Genomic DNA, 20,769 nt, shown 5'->3' on the forward strand with positions numbered 1-20,769 from the left:
CGGAGGGGATGAACCGGAATTGGGAACAATAGCCGGATTGTTTTACGAGTTGTTATTTGGCCGTCTAAAAAATTCCCTAAAAAAGTCTTAATTCTGCGTTCTCATTTTCCCCCAAAAGATGGCGTTAGTAGTTGAGAAGACGCATTTTGGAGACGGTAGCTGGAGAATCTTTTACTTGTTCGAGGAGCCCAATACTGCGACACTAGCTGAAAATGTAGCACTAGTGTAGCCCAAATACTGCGACCCTAGATGAAAGTGTAGCAAGCAACATCGCGATACTATCCGAAAGTGTTGCACTATTTCAGTCCCAAAATGCGACACTATCTCAAATTAGAGCCCTAATGCAGCCCAAAACTGCGACAATATCTCAAATTAGAGCCCTAGTGCAGCCCAAAACTACGACACTATCTCAAATTAGAACTCTGGTGGATCCCAAAACTGCGACACTATCTCAAATTAGAGCCCTAGTGCAGCCCAAAACTGCGACACTATCTCAAATTAGAGCTCTAGTGGATCCCAAAACTGCGACACTATCTCAAATTAGAGCCCTAATGCAACCCAAAACTACGACAATATCTCAAATTAGAGCCCTAGTGCAGCCCAAAACTGCGACACTATCCCAAATTAGAGCCCTAGTGCAACCCAAAACTGCGACACTATCTCAAATTAGAGCCCTAGTGCAGCCCAAAACTGCGACACTATCCCAAATTAGAGCCCTAGTGCAACCCAAAACTGCGACACTATCTCAAATTAGAGTCCTAGTGCAGCCCAAAACTGCGACAATATCTCAAATTATAGCTCTAGTGCAGCCCAAAACTGCGACAATATCTCAAATTATAGCCCTAATGCACCCCAAAACTACGACACTATCTCAAATTAGAACTCTGGTGGATCCCAAAACTGCGACACGATCTCAAATTAGAGCCCTAGTGCAGCCCAAAACTGCGACACTATCTCAAATTAGAGCCATAGCGCAGCCCAAAACTGCGACATTATCTAAAAATGTACCCCTAGTAGAAGCAACACTAAGTCATCTATCATAAAGTATTGTACTATTGCAACCCAATACTGCGACACTAGCTGAAAGTGTTCCACTATTGCAGCCCAAACCAGCGTCACTATCTCAAAGTTTAGCACTAGTCGAGTCACTAGAATAGCCAATATTTCGCAGGCTTATTGAACGACATTAGTATTACCAGCCCGACATTTTAAAATTTAAAATCACGTCCACTTAAATCGTGTTGGAACTCGAAATTTAATCTCTAGAATTCCCTTTGAATGTTAAACGCACGAAATTGTAAAAAAAGGGACAGAAAATATAAAGTGACAAAGAATAATGCGTAATTTACATAAAAAGAGTGCCCCCTGGTGAAATATTGGAGGCAGCCGTGTCCATTTTTTAACGTCCGGAAAAGTCGACAAGGCTTAGCTCGGCGTTCAACACTGGTACGAAGGTCGCTTCGAAATATGCCACAGCCAGACGTTGAAAAATAACTGCGAGATACATTTTTCCAGCTCGATGAATTTATACCGAGAAGTTTATATTCAGGCGAACCAGGTTGCCAAGGCCTAGCGAAGTTTCGCGTCATTCTGCCGCTTGTCAAATCTATGCCGTTGATTTCCAATGCGAAATCATGATCGACAATATAATACGCTACTTTATCAACGCCGTCGCTTTTACCGCAGTGTTGCCGCAATATTTTCAGATTCAAATTATCCGATTTTACCCTGTTTTCCCCTGACCATTTTTGGAAATTTTCTCAGACCTATTTAAGGCAAAAACAATTATTGCAACATTTATAAAATGACTACAATCTTTAAGGAACTAAATAAGAATTACACGGGACTATAGAAAAATTACCGTACAAAATGTTTAAAATCCAATTCCCTGACATTCCCCTGACGTTTTAAAACTATTTTCCAATTCACCGACCTTTATCTAAATGAACCTGTAGAGGTCTATAGAAAAACTAAGTTTTTCTATCTAAAGTCTAAGGTTTTCTATAGAAAGTCTAAGATTTCTATAGAAAAACTAAGGTTTTCTATCTAAAGTCTAAGGTTTTCTATAGAAAAACTAAGATTTTCTATAGAAAGTCTAAAGTTATCTACCTAAAGTCCAAGTCTATCTATAGAAAGTCTAATGTTTTCTATCGAAAGTGTAATGTTATCAATCGAAAGTCCAATAATATTCATCGAAAGTCTAAGGTTATCTATCGAAAGTATTATGTTATCTATAGAAAGTCTACTATTTTCTATCGAAAGTCTAAGCTTATTTATAGAAAGTCTAAGGTTATCTATAGAAAGTCTAAGATTATCTTTAGAAAGTCTGAGGTTATATATCGAAAGTATAAGGTTATCTATAGAAAGTATAAGAGTATATATCGAAAGTCTAAGGTTATCTATCGAAAGTCTAAGGTTATCTATAGAAAGTCTAAGGCTATATATTGAAAGTCTAATGTAAGCTATCGAAAGTATTAGGTTATCTATAGAAAGTCTACTATTTTCTATCGAAAGTCTAAGGTTATCTATAGAAAGTCTAAGATTATCTATAGAAAGTCTGAGGTTATATATCGAAAGTCTAAGGTTATCTACAGAAAGTAAAAGGGTATATATCGAAAGTCTAAGGTTATCTATAGAAAGTAATATAAATATTGAGTAAAATAATAAGTCCACATATTGTATAATAATTACTTTTGTTAACCTATAGAAAGTATAAGGGTATATATCGAAAGTCTAAGGTTATAGACTCTTTTTTTGGGGATTTTGCTGGGCGCGTTCATGTTGAGATTACCCCTCTTAACCCCCATTCTCCATATCCTGGGACCAAAGACCCGAGCCTTGACCCCCCACCGGTGGTTCCAGGTAATGGCCGACTAGCGGGCGGCCAAAAAGAGGGGTCGAAAAGACCGCGAAAAAGAGTGTATATATCGAAAGTCTAATGTTATCTATCGAAAGTCCAAGTATATCTATATAAAGTCTAAGGTTATCTATAGAAAGTCTAAGGTTTTTTAAAAGCCTAGAGAGTGCTCTATAAATATGTTTATAAAACAAAAAAAGAAATGTCTAGTTTTTTAAAGGCTATATGAAATTGATTTAATTTCTATAGTCAATTTTCTATAGGATTCCGATTAAATTATATACAAATTTTTAAGAACATTTCTTAAGCGTTTATCTAGAAAAATCGAACGTTTTCGCAAAATTTAGATGCAGAATGTAGATTGTCAATCAATTTCCGAAGCACTACGTAACACCAGAAGTTGATAATATATATCTTACGGGATAAGTATGAATCTAGACCATAAAAATGAAACACGTACCTTCGCAGGCTCGACAACTGAATATGTACTAAAGAACTAACTTCAAATAACGCTATTGTATTCACCTGATGACGACGCCAGTTTAATAATAGCGTTTTAATAATAAATTGCATTTTATTGTACAAAAATAGGCGGGAGCCTGCGAAGATACATGTTTCGAGTCAATAACATTAGCGGTATAAGAGTTGGATACTTCTCTCTTAAGATGTTTCTTATATACTTCTGGTAACACCAACTCTTAATTTGGACCAATTTTCTTATGTAAATTAACACGATTAGTTTTGCTCACGCGCTTTAGTACGTAAAATGCGCCATCTATGCTTATGAATATTTGCTTTATAAAATGAAACTAGCTTAGGCACATGGTTGCCACCGTAAGTAACATCATAACAGTAAGTATGACACCCATACTTTTCCAATTGGAAAAAAATTATTACCAGCATGGTAAAAAGTACGGCTGCCAAGTCTCTATTGCTTTAATGGTAATTTTCTCCTGTTTTCGACACTGACATTATCATCCTTAGTAGTTGCATATTTCGCATATTTAAACACTAGGGGGCTTTGTACAGAAAACTAAACTTTGATTGTACAAAAGCTCTGAACATCATTTCGATGATATTTTTTGCTAATTGACATACTTATTATTATAATGTAACTTATGCCGTCACTTAATATTGGTTGACCTACAGTAAAATCGAACTCTAAGGCTCATCGAGGACTTCATATTGCATAGTAGGTGGCGCTGTTGAATAGTCGTAAATAAAACTTATTTCAGTTAGCGACAATGTTGTTTAAATAGCTGATTGAAATTACACGGACGAAACATTCGGTAGAGGGACTCTCTAATTCCATCAATAGAAGCGTCGGTTCCGGGAAACAACACAAATGAATATTCCGCTGAATAATTCATTTAATTTCCCCGTTTTAATTAATTTATTCGCGTTTTGGGTTAATTGAGTTTATCGCCAGTATATTTTTAAACTTGTTATTAAAACCGTTTCCGTAATTAACCAAAGACGGGTTCCAAAGCCACACGTAACCGCGCCGTCTTGTTTTTAAAAAAAAAAATTAAAACAAAATGGACGTTAGTCACCTAAAAATCATCCCCTTAATTAAAAGCTCGCAAACCGTACCTTCTAATCCAGCCTTCTAAGCGCGTATCAGGTAAGCGGAGACCATAAGGTACGAGTATGAAAGGGAGGTGTCGCCTGAAACGCGCCGTCAGCCGAACCGGAAATAAAAAGATAAAAAAGTGCCCTCTTGAATTTAAAACACCAGTTTAAAATTTGCCTTTGAAAACTTTAAAAACTCCAACAAAAGAGGACTTATAAATTTTATCGCTTTTCCGCTTTTAGCCACTCGTAAAAACTCAAAAAGGAAAAAAGAAAAAAAAAACCTTTAGAGCGACTAATGTACAAAGTGCAGACATAAAGTCGCTTTTTAGATATTTTTTCGTTCTTGAAAAACCCTTTCTGGGGAAAAGGTACTTATTAAAATCATGACTATTAATAGAAAACCTATTAGCGTGTCAAGTCACTTGAGTTCCGGAAGTAGGGATTGAAATGTAGGGTTACGGGGCTAATTGTTTTCGCTCCTGAAGGGTTTTAGCCTTGTTGATAATTGAAATGGATCGCGAGTTTTTGTGCCTGACTACTCGAGGTGAATTAGAACCGGTCGAAGCGAATCAATCTAAACTTCTTAAGTGTAACGTCCATAACCAATCGTAATACAAAGTTTCTGCCATTTAGAACCGGTCTTCAAAAACTTGTGTAACCTCTAGAACCGGTTATCAAAAAATGTGTAACAACTAGAACCGTTTATCGAAAAATGTGTAACATCTAGAACCTGTTATCGAAAAATGTGTAACATCTAGAACCGGTCATCAAAAACATGTGTAACCACTAGAACCGGTTACCAAAAAAATGTGTAACAACTAGAACCGGTTATCGAAAAATGTGTAACATCTAGAACAGGTTATCAAAAAATGTTTAACATATAGAAACGGTCATTAACAAAGCGTCAAGCTTTTCACATTTAAAACCGATCATCATCAAAGCATCAAACATTTAGAACCGATCACCCACAAAGCATCTAACATTAAAACCGATCATCATCATAGGATCTAACATTTAGAACCGATCATCATCAAACTTCAAAGCATCTAAAATTTAAAATCCGATCATCCACAAAGCATCTGACATTTAGAACCGATTATTCACAAAGTATCTAAATGACCAAATATCTATGAATAAAACATGAACAAATAACGAAAACCTTTTCTTAAAAACAGAATCGCCAAACTAAGGACTAAAACTGATCAGTAGCCAGGAATAAAGATCAATCAATTGATTAAAAACACCACTGATCAATGGCAAATATATCGAACCACATCGTCACGACGACAAAACCTAAAATTCCGCCGTGAAATGCAATCTAGCTCGCCCGAGTAACGCTAAAAACCGAGTTCAAACATCACCAAACCTCAACCTTCGGAAGTCGAGATAAGAGTCTCTTACGGCGCCATCTAGTAGCCAGTACGAGCCATTATTCGCAAACCGTCTAAGATTAAGATACCCAACTGATTTTAACGTACGGGTTGACACACGACCTAAACGAGCCTCGACCCCTAATCAAGAGCCCCATTAACTACGAGAGGTCAAACGTCCAAAACGCGTTAAAAAAAACAAAGTGTTCACCTGGTGTTTAAAGAGAAATCCACCAGAGGTCCCTAACCATCGCTAGCAAATAAATGATACGGAACTAAATTTCGGCGCTGCGGGTTCCGGAGTTGGTGGCTCTCGCCTCTCGTATAATGAAACGTTTGTTTATCATTAGTTAAGACTACGACTACCGTCTAGTTTCCTGAAATCTCCGCGGAGGGCGCTCGTGTCGAATAGCCGAAGCCGAGCCATTCATTTCGCCGGGAACAAAAGACGATGGCGCCCTCTCTATTTACAAATGAATACTTTGAATTTCTTTCCGAGAAGTCTTACAGAAATACAAAAGATATTTATGAGCTAGCTTTTCAAAAGTGCTGAATCTTTTACGTCTGTTTACATCGGAAGCCGGCTATTTCCGGGGACACTCGGATGCCCTGCCGAAATTTGAATAGGCGAAATGTAGGTCGCTAGTGACTTAACCAACCCCGCGGATGTCACACCTAGATTTGGAGGCACGGAGTTTGTGAAATATTGTTGAATATTTATATATTTGTAAAAATATGCAAACGACAGGTGTGTGTGGGCTGTTGCTTGAGAGCCTTTATGGATTATTTACAGCCGCGAAATTAAAATTTCAAACGAATTAATTTGGTTTAAAAGTTTTAATTTGCGCGGCGTAGTTACAAACTTATCAAGCGTATTTAAAAAGTATAAATTGTTTGCGGAAGTGGAAATAATTTGTCGAGTGTTAGAATGCATATTTGGCGAAAATTTTGTGAAAGGCCCAAAAGAAGACTTTTACGTTGGAAATTAAAATAACTAAGTCGGTAAGCGAAGGCATATATTTTTCAAACCTACGACTAACAATTGTAAGTATTAAACAGGATAGCCACAATATTTTCAGATTCAAATACCACAAATTTCACCCTAGTTTTTCGGAGCCATTTTTATAGATTTTATTTAAATTTACGGGTATGATTTAACTAAACAATTACGGTAATACATTTACAAACTTAAAGTTTTATTCGATCACATGCACATACATTTCAAGATAAATTTATTTCCTTGAATTTTTAAAAATTATTAAAATTCCCCGACTTTTTGCAAATTCAAAAAAATTCCTGATTATCAAATTCTTAACATTCCCTGACTTTCCCAAAATTCTGAAAATTCCCCGACTTTTTACAAATTCAAAAAAAAATCCTGATTATCACCGATTATCACAAATTCTTAAAACTTAATTGACGTTTTACAAATTCTGGAAATTCTCTGACTTTTCCCAATTTTATAAACATTTACAGACTTTTTCCGAATTCTGAAAATTCTCGGACTTTTAAAAAATTCTGAAAATTCCTCGACTCATACCAAATTATTAAAATTTTCCATCTTTTAACAATTTTTTACTGATTTCCCAAAAATATTTTAAACAAGCCAAATTTTCCCAAATTCATAAAATAATCTGACTATTCCTAAATTCTTAAAATTTACCTATTAACCGAAATTTTTTTAAAAACTCCCTGAATTTTCCCCAATTTTTAAAATAACCTGACTTTTCCCAAATTCTTAAAATTACCTGAATTTCCTCAAATTCTTAAAACTCCCCGCCTGTTTAGGCCTATATTTCAATTTCACGAATTTTACGCTTACCCTGACCCGTGTAAAGCCTGTTCGGAAAATAAAATAAAAAAGTCTAATTTTTTAAAATCTACGACAAATATTTTGTTCGTGATATTAATGTCCTCGTTTTTGGCGGAAAATTGCGGCAAAAACGCGCGGAATTCTAGCGGAAAAGAGATATCAGGCGAGATAGATCGTCGCGCTGAGCCGGTCGCGAAGTCTGGCGTCTCCACAAATAACAAGTGTTGCATTCCTGCAGAGATCGGCCGAGCCACTGAAAACGGTAATTGCCGCGAAAAGGACTAAAAATAGTCCCCCCCTTTTGCACTTCCCGCCACTTCCCGCCACGGAAGCTAAATGGCGCCACAGAAGCCATCGCGAAACGAGAACAGCCACGAAACGATTCCAAATGAAACAAGAAAGCCTGGTTAAGCCACCGCCCTGAAAACGTGTAGGTGGAACTTGTAGACGTACCTTTAGGTGTAAAGCCTGCACCTTATCCTAGTTCCCTCTTCACCTCTCTATTATCGCCTTCTAACTAAACGGTAATTCTAATGACTGACATAGCTAAATGCTAGCGGAAAATTCGTCAAAGATTTACAATATTCGGTCTAGCACCGGATTGGGAATTACAGACAACGTAAATCGGTTAAGAAGTTTGAGAAATTCAACCACGCGTAGACCGGGTTAGGAAGTTTAAGAAAATCAACCACCCGAAAAACGGTTAAGAAGTTTAAGCAACTCAACCACCCGAAAACCGGTTAAGAAGTTTGAGAAATTCAACCACGCGTAAACCGGGTTAGGAAGTTTAAGAAAATCAACCACCCGAAAAACGGTTAAGAAGTTTAAGCAACTCAACCACCCGAAAACCGGTTAAGAAGTTTGAGAAATTCAACCACGCGTAAACCGGGTTAGGAAGTTTAAGAAAATCAACCACCCGAAAAACGGTTAAGAAGTTTAAGCAACTCAACCACCCGAAAACCGGTTAAGAAGTTTGAGAAATTCAACCACGCGTAAACCGGGTTAGGAAGTTTAAGAAAATCAACCACCCGAAAAACGGTTAAGAAGTTTAAGCAACTCAACCACCCGAAAACCGGTTAAGAAGTTTAAGCAACTCAACCACCTGAAAACCGGTTAAGAAGTTTGAGAAATTCAACCACGCGTAAACCGGTTAAGAAGTTTAAGCAACTCAACCACCCGAAAACCGGTTAAGAAGTTTGAGAAATTCAACCACGCGTAGACCGGGTAAAGAAGTTTAAGAAATTCAACCACGCGTAAACCGGTTAAGAAGTTTAAGAAATTCAACCACCCGTAAACCGGGTTAGGAAGTTTAAGAAATTCAACCACCCGTAAACCGGGTTAGGAAGTTTAAGAAAATCAACCACCCGAAAAACGGTTAAGAAGTTTAAGCAACTCAACCACCCGAAAAGCGGTTAAGAAGTTTAAGAAATTCAAGCACGCGTAAACCGGTTAAGAAGTTTAAGCAACTCAACCACGCGTAAACCGGTTAAGAAGTTTAAGAAATTCAACCACCCGTAAACCGGGTTAGGAAGTTTAAGAAAATCAACCACCCGTAAACCGGATAAGAAATTCAAGACCTCGTAAAACCGGTTACGAAATAGCAGTCAACGTAAAATGGTTAAGAAATTCAAGCCCACACATACCGGTTAAGAAATTCTAGCTCACACATACCGGTTAAGAAATTCAAGCCCACACATACCGGTTAAGAAATTGAAGCCCACACATACCGGTTAAGAAATTGAAGCCCACACATACTGGTTAAGAAATTGAAGCCCACACATACCGGTTAAGAAATTATAGCTCACACATACCGGTTAAGAAATTCAACCTTTCGTAAATCTGTTACAAAATAGTAGGCCAGCAAAACCAATTAAAAAATAAAGTGTGGGTAAATAGGTTACGTAATTGCAAACAACATAAACCGGTAACAAATGTAAATCCACATAAAACCGGTTACGAAAAAGCCAAAATTGAAAATCAACCTCACTTAAAACATGTTTCTAAATTCAAGCTAACGTCAATCGATTACTAATGAAGAACGTTAATCCAGTATAAGACCGGTAATCAGATACGCCTTATAAATAAATAAATTACGGTCATAAGTGCCATTAGAAGTATGACATTTGTACGTAATTTATTTATTACCTTATTATTTATCGAACAAATACAAATTAATTATATTAATTAATTATTACCTTATAATATAATATTGGCAACGGTTTTCGTATTTCAGTTTGGTTAGTCAGATTTAAATTTAAGCAATTCGAAAATTTTTGGTAAATATAAGTTGATGGACTTATATATTTCCATATTTTTGGACGCTATTGCGAAGAAAGGTTGCAGTAAAAATAACGGTCCTAGCGCCGTACTTAGGGTTATTTTATTAACGTTTCACACGCTCGTCGTAACAGTCCCAAGGACCAGAAAAAAGGAAAAATGTCAAAACCGGCGTAACCAATTTTATAAAGTATATTAGCCAGGGGTCGGACATTCATGGGATAATGTCCTCGATTCAGTTGATTTTTCACTGGATTTGCGGGTTGTTCCAAAATCCAACTTTTTTTAACGGATTTCTATATTTTTGTGGATTTATCAAAATTCCAACTGATTTTTAAAAACAAATCAACGGAGTTTTGGTGAAATGGTTGATTTTTCTAATAAATGTTTCTATTGGATTTTCTCGAGGGGCTGATCACTCCGCGTAATCGGTGTACAGAGCCGTACCTTTGACTGTACTAATGGGATTACGCGTAATCTTTAAAGTCCCTGCCTTTGGCAGTGGTAATCTAAGTGTAATCCGGTGTACAGACTTTCTAAGAGTGGTTAGCCCCTCGGATTTTCTATTGAATTTTTCTATTGGATTTTCTATTGAATTTTTCTATTGGATTTTCTATTGAATTTTCAATTTGATTTTCTATGAACTTTTTCTATTTGATTTTCTATGGAATTTTCAATTTGATTTTCTATGGAATTTTCATTTGAATTTTTGTAATTGATTTTCTACTAAATTTTTCTAATTTGGAATTTTTCTACTTGACTTTCTATTGAATTTTTCTACTTGACTTTCTATTGAATTTTTCTACTTGACTTTCTATTGAATTTTTCTACTTGACTTTCTATTGAATTTTTCTACTTGACTTTCAATTGAATTTTTCTACTTGACTTTCTATTGAATTTTTCTACTTGACTTTCTATTGAATTTTTCTACTTGACTTTCTATTGAATTTTTCTACTTGACTTTCTATTGAATCTTTCTATTGAATTTTTTCTATGGAATTTTCAATTTAATTTTTTCTATGGAATTTTCAATTTAATTTTTTCTATGGAATTTTCAATTTAATTTTTTCTATGGAATTCCCAATTGAATTTTCTATTGGATTTTCTACTAAATTTTTCTATTGGATTTTCAATTGAATTTTTCTATTGTATTTTCAATTGAATTTTTCTATTGGATTTTCAATTGGATTTTCTACTGAATTTTTCTAGATTAGATTTTTTATTGAATTTTTTCTATGGAATTTTCAATTGAATTTTTCTATTGGCTTTGCTACTGAATTTCTCTATTGAATTTTCTACGGAATTTTTCTAGATTAGATTTTCTATAGTCTTTAGGCTATTTCTCTTGGATTATTGTGGACTTTCTACCAGATTATGTGAATTTTTATAAGATTTATTCGTCGAGTGTGGGTAATTTTTCTGAATGCCCGATCCCTCTCGGTATATCGAGTTCATTCTATAATTTTTCGCAAAATGAATCAAGAAGAGGCTAATGCCAAAAAGCGGCGCTGAGTTGATCTTCCCGGTTTTTTTTGTGTTCTGGTGGCAATTTGGCGCTGAGAGCGGAGGCCAAACGGGCTGAAATGTTCTCCACCTTTCTGTTTCCGATTAGAATAAAACGTGACTCTACCCCTACAACGCCCACACTCTTCAAATTGAAATGTTCCCTCTGCTTTAGACCCCCCTTCCACAGTTACTATTTAGTATTTTTCACCCCAAACACCCTCTTCGACAGTTACAATTAAGTATTTTTAACTCCAGAGACCCTATTCCACAGTTACTGTGTAGTATTTTTCACCCCGGAAACCTCTTCCAGAGATACTATTTAGTACTTTTCACCCTATATATCCCCTTAAATTTTTTTTTTAACCCCAGACACGCACTTCCACAGTTACTATTTAGTATTTTTCCTTCCAAATACCCACTTTTGCAGTTACTGTTTATTATTTTTCAACCCAGACAACCTCTTCCGCAGTTAGTGTGTAGTATTTTTCACCCCGGAAACCCCTTTTACCGTTATTTTTTAGTAAGTTTCACCCAAGACACTCCTAACACAATTTTTTTTTATTTTTCACCCCAGACACGATTTCCACAGTGACTATTTAGTATTCTTCACCCCAGACAACAATCGCTATAGACTAATTAGCCGATGCAAAATTAATTTTAAAATCGGTCTACGAAAATCGACATCGTGCGCCATCTAATGGCACCTTCGGGAGTTACTAAGAGTTTCCATTTGTTCATTCGACGAATATTTCTCAAAAACTACAAAACGTTGAATTGTGATAAATTTAAATTAGAAACTACGCCAAATTGATTTTTGAATAAATTGTAAAACTTCATCTAAACCTATTAAAACCAGAATTTGAGTTTATGGGGGGGTGTTGCCCGATCTACCCCCGAGGCTACGCCCCTGAAATAAACGTAAATTACGTTGAGAAAGACTCATTTTGTAGCCAAAAACGCAAGTCAGAAAATCGTAACTTTTCTGAAAAATGTCAGGAAGTAGTAATTTATGGCGGACCGCTGTTATGAAAATGGTTTCCTAGTTCCATTGCCAAGTCTTGGACTTCGCATTTACAGTCCAAAACATTTCTTTTTGTCGGACCCTTGTAAATAACATTTGTTTTTTTTTATTAAATCTAACTTAACACTCTAACTAATTAAGTGAAGTTTTATCAACATTTATAAGTTTAAATTTAAAACGTTTGTACTGAGATTTTCTATTTTAATTAATTATAAAATAATTAGCAAATAATGAAGTATAACTACTAAGCAATTAATCAAGTTCAACTAATTAGCAATTAATTAAATATAACTAATTAGCAATTAGTTAAGTACGACTAATTAGAAATTAGTTAATTATAACTAATTAGAAATAAGTTAAATATAACTAATTACCAAATAATAAAAAATTACCTGATTTGCAAATAATAAAAAATTACCTGATTTGCAAATAATAAAAATTACCTGATTTGCAAATAATAAAAAATTACCTAATTTGCAAATAAATAAGAATGAACTAATTAACAATTAAGAATTAAGTAATTAGCAATAAATTAAGAATTAACTAATAAGCAATTAATTAAGAATTAACTAATAAGCAATTAATTAAGAATTAAGCAATAAGCAATTAATTAAGAATTCAGTATAAACAATTAATTACGAATTAACTAATTAACAATTAATTAAGAATTACATCATTAGCAATTACATAAGAATGAACTTATTGGAAATTAATTAAGAATTAACTAATTAGCAATTAATTGAGAATGAACTTATTGGCAATTAATTGAGAATTAACTAATTAGAAATTAATTGAGAATGAACTTATTGGCAATTAATTAAGAATAAACTAATTAGCAATTAATTGAGAATGAACTTATTGGCAATTAATTAAGAATTTAAAAAAAATGGGAAAAACAAAAAAATAATTTCTACCTCTGCGTTGCTTGATTTGGAAGTTAGATTTCTTGACCAAAGAGCACGTTTCAGAGTCCCATATTAACTAATTAATAATTAATTAATAATTAAATTAATAAAACATAAAAATAAGCTTCTACCTCAGCGTTGGTTGATTTGAAAGTAAGATTTCGCCACTAAAATGCAAGTCTCCTGGTTCCATATTAATTGGTAATTAATTAATTAAGAATTAATTATAATTCATTAATAATAACAAAGTGGGGGGAAAACGTAAAAATAAGCGTCTACCTTCGAGACTAAAAAACATGTATCCTTGTCCCATATTAATTGGTAATTAATTAATTAAGAATTAATTATAATTAATTAATAATAAAAAAGTGTTGGGGAAAACACGTAAAATAAAGAGCTTTGTTTCGGTTTTCACGTTACTTTCGGTACCAGGGTGTGGTTTTAAAATTAGGATATTTTGGTTGCACGTACAGCGAATATTTCCAGACCATAAACAGGTATGGCAACTGCCCAGCCGTCCTGGCACTCGTCTCGAAGTCCTGGCCAGTATTTCCAGCCGTTTTATTAATGGTGTCGAGTGACCTTGGTACGCTTCGAAACGGGTCCGTTGGTCCGTGGATTAAGGGCTGGGTTACGCTTTTCCGTCAATTTTAGGTAAATTGCTAAATGTCACATTTGATGGAAGTTTCCGCGTACGCCTGTTATTGGAACTAAAAAAAGGGTTCCATTTTATAGAAATATTATTATTATATATAAACGGTTTAGAAGATTTTTAGGATTTATCGTTGGTTCCTAAAAGATAAAAATTAGGTATCTAATTTAATCGAAAATGATTTCAGGTACCTAATAATATACCGATACCGGTGACATGGGAAAGGACCATTTTACGGTGGTAACTCCATTAGATGAAGAATTGTTAAATACCTAGATGGCGGCAGCAGTCTACAACGGATAAATTTAAATGTTTTGTAAAAAACATTTGTTCTATTAAGTTTTAAATTGAAAAAACCAAGTATAATTAAAATATTTAAAAAACCTTTGCTGATTTAATAAGTTTCAAATTAAAAAAACGTATAATTAAAATATTTAAAAAGAACCCATAGTTGAACAATTAAGTTTCAAATTGAAAAATGTGCAATTAAATATTATTAAAAAATATTTTAATGAGTTTCAAATTAAAAAACGTTTTATTAAATTATCCAAAAACCATTGTTGATCTATTATTATTCAAACTGAAAAATTTATAATTAAATTATCGAAAAACCATTATTTACTGAATAACTTTCAGATGATTGAAAAACGTTTAATTAAATTATTTAAAAGCCATTCTTGATCTTATCAGTTTCAAGTTTGAAAAACATAAAAATAAATTATCTAAAAATCATTCTTGATCTAATAAGTTTCAATTTGAAAAAAATTATATTAAATAACCTAAAAACATTCTTGATCTAATAAGTTTCAAATTTGAAAAACTTAAAATTAAATAATCTAAAAATTATTCTTGATCTAATAAGTTTCAGATTGAAAAACGTTCAATTAAATTATCTAAAAGCCATTTTTGATCTAATAAATTTTTATCTAATTATGAAGAATATAAAATGTATCACCTCATAAATCTAATTGGTTTTACAAAATGGATCACCTCATTAACTAAATTTTGAAAAATTCGATCACGTTCAAAACTAAATTTTTGTATTAAATCGATAACGATTCTTTATCAACGACATGACATTAAACCCAACCAATCACGCGAGGGTTTGGACATTTAGCAAACTCCAGTTCGCGGAAGAAACCAAAACTCAGAATAAATCCTACAGTGATTTTGTATTTTTTTAAACTTTGGATTATTTATTCCCAAAACTAGTGAAAAATTCATTGGTTTTGAAAATATAATTAGTTTTTCTGTTAGGATCACGTCCGTACCAAACCTATCAAGTCAAAGATAAATTCTCTATCTAAGTGATCACAATCAAGATTTCTCAATCAAACTAATCAAGTCCAAAATTAAAAGGGATAAAATAGCTAAACCCTAAACAAATTTGAAGAAATTAAAACACTTACAAATATTGGTACGAGTTATTTGTAAGTTTTTTAATTTCTTCAAATTTGTTTAGGGTTTAGCTATTTTATCCCTTTTAATTATGGATCAATCTACTTATTCGCGTATTTTATCATCCTTCGCACAGTCCATAGGTGGTCTCTTCTAACTTAACTAATCAAGTCCAAGAAACTATAGATTTCAACCTGAACATTTCCAAAATCAGTGGCAATAAAATAAGACTTCTGACCATATTGATCCAAGCCAAATCTACTATTTTCCTACGCGGTTAAAAACGATTGGCCGCTTTACCACCTTTACGATTACGAGCAAACCTAATTCTGACGCCATTGTAAAACAAGCAACAAATCAACGAAAACAACAACACCAAAAACCCGCACCCCTCGAACCAAACGAAACCAATAACATTTCTTTCGTTTGCTCGGACCGGCCAACTCATAAGAGAGGCACTTGAGGCGAGCGGGCCCCGGTGGGAACACCACATACAGGAATATTTGTACTGCCCTTTATCGGGCGAGATCAAAGCTTTAATTTGAACGGTCTTCGGCCATAGAAATCCCAGACCTTAAAAAGGCTTAGGCCATATATACGTCAAGAGGTCACCCCGAGACACAGCGCGCTACGTAGTGGCCCACTAATCCCAATGGCTAAGCGCCGGACTACCTACAGATAGCCAGTGGTCGAGAAAACTTCAACCAGACCAAAAGAGGCAGAGGCCCCAATTCAATTAGAGCAACACAACTTTATCACGTTTGGCTTCTCAAAAAAGCCCCCAAATAATCCTTTACTTCTAAAAGGTTACCCCCCATAGACATATTTCTCTTTTTTACTCCACTTCTAAGCCTTGGCTACGTTTTTTCTTTTAATTTGAGGACCTGTTCACACAAGAAATAGTTGGCCCAGCTTACAATTGTTAGTCGTCTTAACGAGTTGTCAAGTGTGAATGTAGATTAACAACATGTTGGTGTAAAGTTTGGGTTCGCGTAAACTTTGAAATCCTACCCTTAATGACCAACCAAGGGTTAGTCCCATATTTCAAATGTTCTATTCGTAATATTCTGTAAGTTTCATCCTAATTTTTATTCTATAGAACCCAAATTAAAAGAGACTTAAAACACTTTTAAAAGAATAAATTGTGAATTTTAAAAGCGTTTTAAATATCTTTTAATTTAGTTTTTTTCACAATGTGCTTCTCTTCACTTCTATAGAACCCAACTAACTAAGAAATTTAAAACCTGCTACACACCATTTATTAATACAAGAATTAATTCAGTAATCCATGACAGGAATCCATACCTCTACGAGAAAAAAAAAACCTTCTGCGCGCGCTCCCCTCTCACGTTGTTGTTTGCTAACTTTGTAAGTGACGTAAAAAAAAACGTCAGCCACATCGAGACGAAAATCTGCCGCGATAAGCATTCCAAGTAGAGGTATGGATTCCTGCCCAAGAATATAAGAATTCGGGGGTACTAAATTCCAACCCAGTGAACAGACAATATGTCCGACAAACAGTTGCTATAATTGCGCTTACTGTCTGTTAACCTGAATATTTTCTTGGTTGTGGTTAACCTTCGTCTGCTGTCAATTTTTCGGGACGCTCGTTCACACATACGAACGCCATCTATGTTTAACTTTAGCGATAAAACCCGCAGACAAACTTTCCAGTATCCAAGGGCAGTACCTGGATATATTTTTACTAAATTTTTATGTACATTTTTTCTGCTAGTAAGTTTATTTTTAATAACTACAAATAATTATCTTCTTGGATAAACGCAACCACTTATTGCTAAAACTTTTTGGTCCAACCAGGTTGGACCAAAATATTGGCCGACCAAATTGAACAAAGTTGTTGGCCAGCCAGGTTGAACCAAAATGTTGGCCGAAAAAGTTGAACAAAAATGTTGGACGACCAAATTGAGGAAAAATGTTGAACAAAAATGTTGGCTGACCAAATTGAGCCAAAATGTTGGTCGAGAAAGTTGAACGAAAATGTTGGCCGGCCAAATTGAGCCAAAATGTTGGCCAAATAAGTTCAAAAAAAATGTTGGCCAACCATGCTGAACAAAAATGTTGAGCCGTGCGAATAGGTCTTTAGCGCTAAAGATCGAAAGTGTTGTTGTTGCAGTTGGCAAAAGAAAATCGGGCCTTGGCCGTTCCTTTTCAACTTTCTACAGTGAGGAAAGTTTCTTGTAGATGGCGTTTGATTGTTCGGTGTTTTTATTTACTATTTCTTAAGCCAAAGGGAGTTACGTGTCTACTCGGTACTTTTGTTTGAAAGGGTTTAAAGGTTAAACGAATAAGCCTCGGCACTGGTCGCTTTGAGGTGACGTCATCACGGTCACCCCCCACCCCCGTTACCTCAATTACAGCCCCGCCTTTAAACCATGGCCGCCATCTTGATGAAAATTCAGTTTTTTGTTCGCCTACGAGTTATGGCTGGGATTTATAAGGGAATTGATTGAACTACAGCTTAGACATTTTTTGCTGGATTGGCCAATAGTTCTTTTTATAAAATAACCTCGGCCATCTTGTTTAAATGTTGCCTCCCCGCTTCAGCTGTGGATCCGTTTTCTCTCCCACTAAAGAGTTTATGAACTCATTCTTAGGCATTGGCTGAACTATTCCAGGGCAACATTTCAACAAGTTGGGCAAGCGTAAAGACATTTTATAAAATCAACAATTATCGAGATGAAAGTAATTTTGTTGGTGGATCTAGTTCCAAAAAGTATATTGAGTTGAATTGATCTAAAATGATGGTTCTATCGATATCAAAGAGAGACTGCTCACGGTCTGAATGTAATCGCAAGTTTGCCAAATAAAACGTGTACTCTAACGAATGAACCCCCGAAAAAATTATGCCAGAAGTATCTTACAAATAAGTATCTATCGAACTGTACTGATGGTGTTATTAGCTTGAAACACGTATCGGTAAAACTCAGGGAAATTCCAATTTCACGGTTAAATCAGGGAAATTAATATTTTTTAGTAAACATAAGGGAAATCAGGGAAATTTCCATTTATCCGTAACAATCAGGGAGATCAAGGAACTTCCAATTTATCGGAAAAATTGGGAAAATCCGGGAAAATCCAATTTGTTTGGTAAAAATAAGGGAAATTCCCATTTATCGTTAAAAATCAAGGAGATCAGGGAAATTCCAATTTATCGGTAAATATCAGGGATATCAGGGAAATTCCAATTCATAGGTAAAAATCAGGGAAATCAGGAAATTCCCATTTATCGGTAAAAAACTGGGAGATCAGGGAAATTCCAATTCATCGGTAAAAATCAGGGAAATCAGGGAAATTCCCATTTATCGGTAAAAATCTGGGAGATCAGGGAAATTCCCATTTATCGGTAAAAATCTGGGAGATCAGGGAAATTCCAATTTATCGGTAAATATCAGGGAGATCAGGGATACTGCAATATATCGGTAAAAATCAGGGAGATCAGGGAAATTGCAATTTATCGGTAAAAATCAGAGATATCAGGGAAATTCCCATTTATCAGTAAAATCAGGAGACTCCAGGAAAATCCTATTTTTGGTAAAAATAAGGAAAATCAGGGAAATTCCTAGTTTTGGTAAAATAATAAGGGGAATCCCTACACTAACTATTACCGTTAACCTCCACAAGTTTTACGACATACGATGTTTTGAAAAATTTGTTTATGAACCGAAATATTCGCTGACGGCCATTTTGGAAGAAAAAACACATTTTGACGTAATATCAGACATCCGGTAACAATTGAACTAACTTCCTGATTCACTGAGCGTTTCTGAGCAACCGGAGAATCGGTCAAAAGTGAACGTTCAATATAATATGGCGTCTTTGTATAGAGGCGCTGTAACATTTTTCTATCGCCGGTCGCTAAGCCTCGGCAATAGGTCGCTAAGCCTCGGCGTAAGCCCATTAGGCAGCGAAAAAGAGGGGCGACTTATTTATCCAAGTCAAGCACGTTCGGTCTGAGATAAAAGGAATTCTAACCCCCAAAAAAGGAAATGGTCGGAAGGGGGGTCAAAGAAGGGGTCAAAGGGAAGAGGGGGCCGAATCAGAAACGCCGCGATGGAAAGAAAGGCTGTAGGAGTAAAAGAATTACAGAAGTACAAGTCAGGAGTGGACACACGGACAGCCGAGTGACCAGAGTCCGAGCGATAGGTGACCAGTCGAGCTGGCGAGGCGACGCGACGCATTGGACGGTGAAAAGACGGTCTCTCTTTCTCTGGGTCGACCTGAGAAGGTATAATAGACGGCCAGGGGTCAAAAAGTCGCTACTCATCCGAGCGCGGCCGGGCCTGCCAATCGACGGACGCCGGCGACTGAAAGAAGACACGGAACAAGTTGGTCGGGTTCAGCCAGTGGCGAGTTTCACAAGGAAAACGGGATCACTGAGACTCGACGTTAAACCACCTTGTTGGTTTCTCATGAAAATCAAGATAATATTTCTTTATTTAAATCGAACGTTGTTATTCAAATACCTAAGTTTTATTTAAACAGATTTTTTTATTTAAATGGATCGTTAATTAAATCCCTTTTTATTTAAGAATTTTTGATGGAAATTGATTTTATTGAGATTGATTTCTTATTGAGATTGATTTTTTTATTGAAATTGATTTTTTATTGAAATTAATTTTTAATTCAAACTAATTTTTTTATTGAAATTGATTTTTATTGAGATTGATTTTTTTATTGAAATTGATTTTTAATTCAAACTAATTTTTTTATTGAAATTGATTTTTAATTGAAAGAAATTTTAATTCAAACTAATTTTTTTATTGAAATTGATTTTTAATTGAAACAAATTTTAATTGAAACTAATTTTTTTATTGAAATTTATTTTTAAATGAAACTAATTTTTTTATTGAAATTGATTTTTCATTTAAATTTATTTTTCATTTAAATTGATTTTTCATTTAAATTGATTTTTCATTTAAATTGATTTTTCATTGAAATTGATTTTTCATTTAAATTGATTTTTCATTGAAATTGATTTTTCATTGAAATTGATTTTTCATTGAAATTGATTTTTTATGGAAATAGATTTTTTCTTTATTTAATTCAATGTTTTTATTGAAATCGATTATTTTTATTTTTATTAATTTTAACATTGAAATCGAGTTGTACATTATCGCCCTTCGTAGTAGTATATTTCGTTTTGGATATATCGTTAGACCCTAGGGGGCTCTAAGCCTTGATTGAGCAACAACTCCACAAATCAGTTCATTGATAATTTTCGCTAATTGTCTTACTGTAACAGTGAGTGTAGGGAGTTGTTGGCTCTCGTGGCATGTAGGGCTTGCCATCACCCTCCTACGAAATTTTACCCCGACACCTGAATTAAAGGCATTAAAAGTCGCTAGACGAGTTGAGCGTATTTGCCTAATTAAAT

General features: G+C 34.8%; 1 long non-coding RNA gene across 1 annotated transcript in view; it reads right to left on the minus strand.

The window, feature by feature from the left end:
- Window positions 1–13,940: 13,940 nt before the first annotated feature.
- Window positions 13,941–20,769, minus strand: part of LOC149962776 (uncharacterized) — an 81,188-nt gene continuing 74,359 nt past the window's right edge. Inside the window, exon 3 of the long non-coding RNA XR_016481427.1 lies at window positions 13,941–14,022. This is a non-coding gene — a long non-coding RNA (uncharacterized LOC149962776). The remainder of the gene's footprint in view (window positions 14,023–20,769) is intronic.

This window comes from Leiobunum rupestre, chromosome 1, assembly GCF_980474605.1.
Source record: "Leiobunum rupestre chromosome 1, qqLeiRupe1.1.hap1, whole genome shotgun sequence".
Lineage (NCBI taxonomy): Eukaryota > Metazoa > Arthropoda > Arachnida > Opiliones > Sclerosomatidae > Leiobunum > Leiobunum rupestre.